The sequence below is a fragment of the Schistocerca nitens genome, chromosome 7 (genome assembly GCF_023898315.1).
Source record: "Schistocerca nitens isolate TAMUIC-IGC-003100 chromosome 7, iqSchNite1.1, whole genome shotgun sequence".
Taxonomy (NCBI): Eukaryota; Metazoa; Arthropoda; class Insecta; order Orthoptera; family Acrididae; genus Schistocerca; species Schistocerca nitens.
This window is the reverse complement of record NC_064620.1, coordinates 311,336,897-311,346,830: the sequence shown is the minus strand read 5'-3', so window position 1 is coordinate 311,346,830 and position 9,934 is coordinate 311,336,897. Positions and strand designations below refer to the sequence as shown.

General features: G+C 58.5%; 2 non-coding genes and 1 pseudogene across 2 annotated transcripts; all 3 read left to right on the top strand.

Annotated features, from left to right (window-relative positions):
• Positions 1 to 3,490: 3,490 nt before the first annotated feature.
• LOC126197156 (small subunit ribosomal RNA) lies at positions 3,491 to 5,399 on the top strand. Its single transcript, XR_007539550.1, has one exon. It is a non-coding gene; the product is annotated as a small subunit ribosomal RNA (ribosomal RNA).
• Positions 5,400 to 5,751: 352 nt separating this feature from the next.
• LOC126196580 (5.8S ribosomal RNA) lies at positions 5,752 to 5,906 on the top strand. Its single transcript, XR_007539063.1, has one exon. It is a non-coding gene; the product is annotated as a 5.8S ribosomal RNA (ribosomal RNA).
• A 188-nt stretch (positions 5,907 to 6,094) lies between these two features.
• LOC126197846 (large subunit ribosomal RNA) lies at positions 6,095 to 9,086 on the top strand (annotated as a pseudogene).
• The last annotated feature ends 848 nt before the right edge of the window (positions 9,087 to 9,934 follow it).

The following is a 9,934-nucleotide window of genomic DNA, read 5'->3' as shown; positions in this document are numbered from 1 at the left end:
GACACAGGTCTGCCACTCCCTTGCCACACCCACGGAACCGGCGCACCACCTCCCCTGAGCCAAAGGTGCATCCTGACGTGACACATCTCAGGGTGCCTCAGGCGTCCACTTACCATCATCACTATGAACGAACCTCGTCCCCTCCCCCCCTCATACACCATCCCTTAACCTAACCCATGTTGCGCCTTAACCTAACCCATGTTGCGCCTTAACCTAACCTATGTTGCGCCTTAACCTAACCTATGTTGCGCCTTAACCTAACCTATGTTGCGCCTTAACCTAACCTATGTTGCGCCTTAACCTAACCTATGTTGCGCCTTAACCTAACCTATGTTGCGCCTTAACCTAACCTATGTTGCGCCTTAACCTAACCTATGTTGCGCCTTAACCTAACCTATGTTGCGCCCTAACCTAACCTACGTTGCGCCCTAACCTAACCTACGTTGCGCCCTAACCTAACCTACGTTGCGCCCTAACCTAACCTACGTTGCGCCCTAACCTAACCTACGTTGCGCCCTAACCTAACCTACGTTGCGCCCTAACCTAACCTACGTTGCGCCCTAACCTAACCTACGTTGCGCCCTAACCTAACCTACGTTGCGCCCTAACCTAACCTACGTTGCGCCCTAACCTAACCTACGTTGCGCCCTAACCTAACCTACGTTGCGCCCTAACCTAACCTACGTTGCGCCCTAACCTAACCTACGTTGGGCCCTAACCTAACCTACGTTGGGCCCTAACCTAACCTACGTTGGGCCCTAACCTAACCTACGTTGGGCCCTAACCTAACCTACGTTGGGCCCTAACCTAACCTACGTTGGGCCCTAACCTAACCTACGTTGGGCCCTAACCTAACCTACGTTGGGCCCTAACCTAACCTACGTTGGGCCCTAACCTAACCTACGTTGGGCCCTAACCTAACCTACGTTGGGCCCTAACCTAACCTACGTTGGGCCCTAACCTAACCTACGTTGGGCCCTAACCTAACCTACGTTGGGCCCTAACCTAACCTACGTTGGGCCCTAACCTAACCTACGTTGGGCCCTAACCTAACCTACGTTGGGCCCTAACCTAACCTACGTTGGGCCCTAACCTAACCTACGTTGGGCCCTAACCTAACCTACGTTGGGCCCTAACCTAACCTACGTTGGGCCCTAACCTAACCTACGTTGGGCCCTAACCTAACCTACGTTGGGCCCTAACCTAACCTACGTTGGGCCCTAACCTAACCTACGTTGGGCCCTAACCTAACCTACGTTGGGCCCTAACCTAACCTACGTTGGGCCCTAACCTAACCTACGTTGGGCCCTAACCTAACCTACGTTGGGCCCTAACCTAACCTACGTTGGGCCCTAACCTAACCTACGTTGGGCCCTAACCTAACCTACGTTGGGCCCTAACCTAACCTACGTTGGGCCCTAACCTAACCTACGTTGGGCCCTAACCTAACCTACGTTGGGCCCTAACCTAACCTACGTTGGGCCCTAACCTAACCTACGTTGGGCCCTAACCTAACCTACGTTGGGCCCTAACCTAACCTACGTTGGGCCCTAACCTAACCTACGTTGGGCCCTAACCTAACCTACGTTGGGCCCTAACCTAACCTACGTTGGGCCCTAACCTAACCTACGTTGGGCCCTAACCTAACCTACGTTGGGCCCTAACCTAACCTACGTTGGGCCCTAACCTAACCTACGTTGGGCCCTAACCTAACCTACGTTGGGCCCTAACCTAACCTACGTTGGGCCCTAACCTAACCTACGTTGGGCCCTAACCTAACCTACGTTGGGCCCTAACCTAACCTACGTTGGGCCCTAACCTAACCTACGTTGGGCCCTAACCTAACCTACGTTGGGCCCTAACCTAACCTACGTTGGGCCCTAACCTAACCTACGTTGGGCCCTAACCTAACCTACGTTGGGCCCTAACCTAACCTACGTTGGGCCCTAACCTAACCTACGTTGGGCCCTAACCTAACCTACGTTGCGCCCTAACCTAACCTACGTTGCGCCCTAACCTAACGCACGTTGCGCCCTAACCTAACGCACGTTGCGCCCTAACCTAACCTACGTTGCGCCCTAACCTAACGCACGTTGCGCCCTAACCTAACCTGTAATTGTTATATGAATTGAAACATTCATGTAGCGTTGCCTAATCGCAACCCTCTCAACATAGGTCAGTGCTCGCACTCTCTGGTGTCCTGCGTATTGATTCATGTTACGGTGCGTACCCTCACAACATCTAGCGAGTGGTGCGTACGTTCCACATGGTCCCGCTATCCACTGTAATGTGTACTGCTGTAAGACTTATATCGCTCCCCTGTCGCCTCTAGTTCGTCAGGCGGGAGTTTGCGTGTTCAATGAGCTTCGCAGCTGTGCAATGGCATTCGCATACGTACGCGGGCCACCTTCCACGTGTTCTCTCGTGCATACGTCGCAGCATGTATGTGGGCTGATGTGGCGTGTCGTGACGCATATCATCCAGGCATGCAAGACCCACTGAATTTGCAAATGTAGATGGACGTCTACGTTTGCTGCCCAAGTTACGCAAATGAACTGGAAATCCGTTGTTGCGCGGTTGTATACGCTGGAGGTGAATCATTGATTGCGACAATCGGTACAGGTATTAACTGGTTGCTTCAGCGACACCCGTCATACCCACGAACGTGAGTGGGCATGTGGGTATGAAGCGATACGCGGCGGTGGCTGGGTGGGACCGTCCCCGGCCGGTGAGGGGGGAGCGCCCGGCGTGCTGGCCGCGCGCTGCGTGGGCGCACGCGCTACAGCCGGCTGGTGGGGGCGCCCAGTGGCAGGCGCGCCGGCCGACGGACGCGGCAGGCGGCGCAGCTGCGCGCCGGCGCACCCAACGCGCGGCGCCGTGCGGCCAAAGTGGGTCCTCGCGGGCCCGGTGCGAAGCGCGGTGGACATCTGCAGTGTGCTGGTCCGATTGAGGACTGTGTGCGTTGAGGATGCGCCGCCGCCCGGCACTCGGCGCCGCGACGCCGTCTGCTGCTCGGTCGCCCCCGCGGTTCTCGCAGGTGGTTTGTATCGCAGCTGTGCGGATGTGTTGGCGCGTGCGCTGTGCTGGGAGAGTTCGCTTTGGCACCCAAGTGGGGCTCTGCCCCTCTGTGGCGCTGGCGTTGGAGCTGCCCGGCCACTGTTTGTGGCCGCGTGTTGTCTCCCGCCGGCAACACCACGACAGCACGCTCCCGGGCCTCTGTCGGCAGCGGCAAGCTCAGTTGGGAGCACGGGTGGTCGCACTGAAAGCGTCTACTCGCCTATCTCCGGGCGATTGCGCCTCTCTCGAACCCGACCAAGTACTTAGGACGGCGCTGCGCGCCGCCGGGACCTGAGAGGGTTTCGAGGTGTATCGTGCAGGGGAGCCCAGCCTCCTCCTGTTTGCGGAATAATTGAGCGGACGCTTGCGTGTTCGCGCGGGCCTCCGGGACACACTCCCGGGCGGCCGGCTGCTCAGCTCTAGTTGACGCAGCTCCCTGGTTGATCCTGCCAGTAGTCATATGCTTGTCTCAAAGATTAAGCCATGCATGTCTCAGTACAAGCCGCATTAAGGTGAAACCGCGAATGGCTCATTAAATCAGTTATGGTTCCTTAGATCGTACCCACGTTACTTGGATAACTGTGGTAATTCTAGAGCTAATACATGCAAACAGAGTCCCGACCAGAGATGGAAGGGACGCTTTTATTAGATCAAAACCAATCGGTCGGCTCGTCCGGTCCGTTTGCCTTGGTGACTCTGAATAACTTTGGGCTGATCGCACGGTCCTCGTACCGGCGACGCATCTTTCAAATGTCTGCCTTATCAACTGTCGATGGTAGGTTCTGCGCCTACCATGGTTGTAACGGGTAACGGGGAATCAGGGTTCGATTCCGGAGAGGGAGCCTGAGAAACGGCTACCACATCCAAGGAAGGCAGCAGGCGCGCAAATTACCCACTCCCGGCACGGGGAGGTAGTGACGAAAAATAACGATACGGGACTCATCCGAGGCCCCGTAATCGGAATGAGTACACTTTAAATCCTTTAACGAGTATCTATTGGAGGGCAAGTCTGGTGCCAGCAGCCGCGGTAATTCCAGCTCCAATAGCGTATATTAAAGTTGTTGCGGTTAAAAAGCTCGTAGTTGGATTTGTGTCCCACGCTGTTGGTTCACCGCCCGTCGGTGTTTAACTGGCATGTATCGTGGGACGTCCTGCCGGTGGGGCGAGCCGAAGGCGTGCGACCGCCTCGTGCGTGCTCGTGCGTCCCGAGGCGGACCCCGTTGAAATCCTACCAGGGTGCTCTTTATTGAGTGTCTCGGTGGGCCGGCACGTTTACTTTGAACAAATTAGAGTGCTTAAAGCAGGCAAGCCCGCCTGAATACTGTGTGCATGGAATAATGGAATAGGACCTCGGTTCTATTTTGTTGGTTTTCGGAACCCGAGGTAATGATTAATAGGGACAGGCGGGGGCATTCGTATTGCGACGTTAGAGGTGAAATTCTTGGATCGTCGCAAGACGAACAGAAGCGAAAGCATTTGCCAAGTATGTTTTCATTAATCAAGAACGAAAGTTAGAGGTTCGAAGGCGATCAGATACCGCCCTAGTTCTAACCATAAACGATGCCAGCCAGCGATCCGCCGCAGTTCCTCCGATGACTCGGCGGGCAGCCTCCGGGAAACCAAAGCTTTTGGGTTCCGGGGGAAGTATGGTTGCAAAGCTGAAACTTAAAGGAATTGACGGAAGGGCACCACCAGGAGTGGAGCCTGCGGCTTAATTTGACTCAACACGGGAAACCTCACCAGGCCCGGACACCGGAAGGATTGACAGATTGATAGCTCTTTCTTGATTCGGTGGGTGGTGGTGCATGGCCGTTCTTAGTTGGTGGAGCGATTTGTCTGGTTAATTCCGATAACGAACGAGACTCTAGCCTGCTAACTAGTCGCGTGACATCCTTCGTGCTGTCAGCGATTACTTTTCTTCTTAGAGGGACAGGCGGCTTCTAGCCGCACGAGATTGAGCAATAACAGGTCTGTGATGCCCTTAGATGTTCTGGGCCGCACGCGCGCTACACTGAAGGAATCAGCGTGTCTTCCTAGGCCGAAAGGTCGGGGTAACCCGCTGAACCTCCTTCGTGCTAGGGATTGGGGCTTGCAATTGTTCCCCATGAACGAGGAATTCCCAGTAAGCGCGAGTCATAAGCTCGCGTTGATTACGTCCCTGCCCTTTGTACACACCGCCCGTCGCTACTACCGATTGAATGATTTAGTGAGGTCTTCGGACTGGTACGCGGCATCGACTCTGTCGTTGCCGATGCTACCGGAAAGATGACCAAACTTGATCATTTAGAGGAAGTAAAAGTCGTAACAAGGTTTCCGTAGGTGAACCTGCGGAAGGATCATTACCGACTAGACTGCATGTCTTTCGATGTGCGTGTCGTGTCGTGCAACACGCTACCTGTACGGCTCGCAGTAGCCGTGCGCCGCGTGCGGGACCACGCGTGCTTCTCAAAACTAACGGAAAATGTTGTGTGGTACGAGCGCTGAAGCTCTGGAGCGGCTGGCCTGCGGCACCTGGCGCCTCGCGCCGGTTTTGAATGACGTTCGCCCGAGTGCCTGTCCGCTCCGGAGTGGAGCCGTACGACGCCCATCGGCCGTGAGGCCGTTGGACACAAAACACTGGAACAGGGGCCGTCGAACGCCTCAGTCCCGCCTATGCAACTGTTTTGAAAGAGACAGTGGGAACTGTAAAAAGATCACCCAGGACGGTGGATCACTCGGCTCGTGGGTCGATGAAGAACGCAGCAAATTGCGCGTCGACATGTGAACTGCAGGACACATGAACATCGACGTTTCGAACGCACATTGCGGTCCATGGATTCCGTTCCCGGGCCACGTCTGGCTGAGGGTCGGCTACGTAAACTGAAGCGCGCGGCGTTTGTCCCGCTTCGGAGACGTGGGTGTGTCGTGACGGCCTGTGGGGCCGGCCACGTCCCCTGAAACGAGCGATGCGCGCCCGTCGCCTGGCGGTTCGCATACCGGTACTGTCTCGGTAGCGTGCACAGCCGGCTGGCGGTGTGGCGTGCGACACCTCGTACAACGACCTCAGAGCAGGCGAGACTACCCGCTGAATTTAAGCATATTACTAAGCGGAGGAAAAGAAACTAACAAGGATTCCCCCAGTAGCGGCGAGCGAACAGGGAAGAGTCCAGCACCGAACCCCGCAGGCTGCCGCCTGTCGTGGCATGTGGTGTTTGGGAGGGTCCACTACCCCGACGCCTCGCGCCGAGCCCAAGTCCAACTTGAATGAGGCCACGGCCCGTAGAGGGTGCCAGGCCCGTAGCGGCCGGTGCGAGCGTCGGCGGGACCTCTCCTTCGAGTCGGGTTGCTTGAGAGTGCAGCTCCAAGTGGGTGGTAAACTCCATCTGAGACTAAATATGACCACGAGACCGATAGCGAACAAGTACCGTGAGGGTAAGTTGAAAAGAACTTTGAAGAGAGAGTTCAAAAGTACGTGAAACCGTTCTGGGGTAAACGTGAGAAGTCCGAAAGGTCGAACGGGTGAGATTCACGCCCATCCGGCCACTGGCCTCCGCCCTCGGCAGATGGGGCCGGCCGCCCGCGCGGAGCAATCCGCGGCGGGGTCGTGTCCGGTTGCCTTTCCACTCGCCGCGGGGTGGGGCCGTTCCGGTGTGCGGTGGGCCGCACTTCTCCCCTAGTAGGACGTCGCGACCCGCTGGGTGCCGGCCTACGGCCCGGGTGCGCAGCCTGTCCTTCCGCGGGCCTCGGTTCGCGTCTGTTGGGCAGAGCCCCGGTGTCCTGGCTGGCTGCTCGGCGGTATATCTGGAGGAGTCGATTCGCCCCTTTGGGCGCTCGGGCTCCCGGCAAGCGCGCGCGGTTCTTCCCGGATGACGGACCTACCTGGCCCGGCCCCGGACCCGCGCCGCTGTTGGCTCGGGATGCTCTCGGGCGGAATAATCGCTCCCGTCAGCGGCGCTTCAGCTTTGGACAATTTCACGACCCGTCTTGAAACACGGACCAAGGAGTCTAACATGTGCGCGAGTCATTGGGCTGTACGAAACCTAAAGGCGTAATGAAAGTGAAGGTCTCGCCTTGCGCGGGCCGAGGGAGGATGGGGCTTCCCCGCCCTTCACGGGGCGGCGGCCTCCGCACTCCCGGGGCGTCTCGTCCTCATTGCGAGGTGAGGCGCACCTAGAGCGTACACGTTGGGACCCGAAAGATGGTGAACTATGCCTGGCCAGGACGAAGTCAGGGGAAACCCTGATGGAGGTCCGTAGCGATTCTGACGTGCAAATCGATCGTCGGAGCTGGGTATAGGGGCGAAAGACTAATCGAACCATCTAGTAGCTGGTTCCCTCCGAAGTTTCCCTCAGGATAGCTGGTGCTCGTACGAGTCTCATCCGGTAAAGCGAATGATTAGAGGCCTTGGGGCCGAAACGACCTCAACCTATTCTCAAACTTTAAATGGGTGAGATCTCCGGCTTGCTTGATATGCTGAAGCCGCGAGCAAACGACTCGGATCGGAGTGCCAAGTGGGCCACTTTTGGTAAGCAGAACTGGCGCTGTGGGATGAACCAAACGCCGAGTTAAGGCGCCCGAATCGACGCTCATGGGAAACCATGAAAGGCGTTGGTTGCTTAAGACAGCAGGACGGTGGCCATGGAAGTCGGAATCCGCTAAGGAGTGTGTAACAACTCACCTGCCGAAGCAACTAGCCCTGAAAATGGATGGCGCTGAAGCGTCGTGCCTATACTCGGCCGTCAGTCCGGCAGTCACGGCCGGTCCTTGCGGCCGGCCGCGAAGCCCTGACGAGTAGGAGGGTCGCGGCGGTGGGCGCAGAAGGGTCTGGGCGTGAGCCTGCCTGGAGCCGCCGTCGGTGCAGATCTTGGTGGTAGTAGCAAATACTCCAGCGAGGCCCTGGAGGGCTGACGCGGAGAAGGGTTTCGTGTGAACAGCCGTTGCACACGAGTCAGTCGATCCTAAGCCCTAGGAGAAATCCGATGTTGATGGGGGCCGTCATAGCATGATGCACTTTGTGCTGGCCCCCGTTGGGCGAAAGGGAATCCGGTTCCTATTCCGGAACCCGGCAGCGGAACCGATACAAGTCGGGCCCCTCTTTTAGAGATGCTCGTCGGGGTAACCCAAAAGGACCCGGAGACGCCGTCGGGAGATCGGGGAAGAGTTTTCTTTTCTGCATGAGCGTTCGAGTTCCCTGGAATCCTCTAGCAGGGAGATAGGGTTTGGAACGCGAAGAGCACCGCAGTTGCGGCGGTGTCCCGATCTTCCCCTCGGACCTTGAAAATCCGGGAGAGGGCCACGTGGAGGTGTCGCGCCGGTTCGTACCCATATCCGCAGCAGGTCTCCAAGGTGAAGAGCCTCTAGTCGATAGAATAATGTAGGTAAGGGAAGTCGGCAAATTGGATCCGTAACTTCGGGATAAGGATTGGCTCTGAGGATCGGGGCGTGTCGGGCTTGGTCGGGAAGTGGGTCAGCGCTAACGTGCCGGGCCTGGGCGAGGTGAGTGCCGTAGGGGTGCCGGTAAGTGCGGGCGTTTAGCGCGGGTGTGGTCTGCTCTCGCCGTTGGTCGGCCTCGTGCTGGCCGGCGGTGCAGGATGCGCGCGCCTGTGCGGCGTTCGCGCCCCGGTGCTTCAACCTGCGTGCAGGATCCGAGCTCGGTCCCGTGCCTTGGCCTCCCACGGATCTTCCTTGCTGCGAGGCCGCGTCCGCCTTAGCGTGCTCCTCCGGGGGCGCGCGGGTGCGCGGATTCTCTTCGGCCGCCATTCAACGATCAACTCAGAACTGGCACGGACTGGGGGAATCCGACTGTCTAATTAAAACAAAGCATTGCGATGGCCCTAGCGGGTGTTGACGCAATGTGATTTCTGCCCAGTGCTCTGAATGTCAACGTGAAGAAATTCAAGCAAGCGCGGGTAAACGGCGGGAGTAACTATGACTCTCTTAAGGTAGCCAAATGCCTCGTCATCTAATTAGTGACGCGCATGAATGGATTAACGAGATTCCCGCTGTCCCTATCTACTATCTTACGAAGGCCGTTATGCTGTCTAACCAGTGGTGGAGTCCACCTATACTGGTAGAAGACGGGCGGCTAAATGTCCGATCTCTCAACCTTCCCGTGGTGTAAGATGTGAGTAGCCGGGCAACCGGTGAAACCAATGAGAGAAGGGCGACTCCCATGCGGGGTGCAGACGAAGACGCAGAGGGACTGGGCAACCGGCCCCTCCAAGCCGAGTCTCGCACTCTGCCCGCCGTGGGCGCTAAGGTGTCGGACACTTGTGTCTAGTATCCTTGTCCACCGGCGAATGGCACTTGCTCGCTTCTGCGGCGCTTGCTGTGCTCTGGCTCCGGCCGGGGTGCGGCGGGTGCCGCTTTTGCGTTGGCGGCGCTTGTTGCGCTTCGGCTTCGGCCGGAGTGCGGCGGGCGCCGCTTTTGCGTTGCGGCGCTTGCTGCGCCTCGGCTTCGGCTGGGGTGCGGCGGGCGCCGCTTTCGCGTTGGCGGTACTTGCCGCGCCTTGGCTCCGGCCTGGGTGCGGCGGGTGCCGCTTTGGCTCTGGCGGCGCTTGCTGCGCTTCGGCTCCGGCCGGAGTGCGGCGGGTGCCGCTTGTGCGTTGGCGGCGCTTGCTGTGCTCTGGTTCCGGCCGGGGTGCGGCGGGCGCCGCTTTCGCTTTGGCGGCGCCTGCTGCTCTTCGGCTCCGGCCGGGGTGCGGCGGGTGCCGCTTTCGCCTTGGCGGCGCCTGCTGCGCTTCGGATCCGGCCGGGGTGCGCCGGGTGCCGCTTTCGCTTTGGCGGCGTCTGCTGCGCCCCGGCTCCGGCCGGGGTGCGGCGGGCGCCGCTTTCTCGTTGGCGGCGCCTGCTGCGTCCCGGCTCCGGCCGGGGTGCGGCGGGCGCCGCTTTCACGTAAA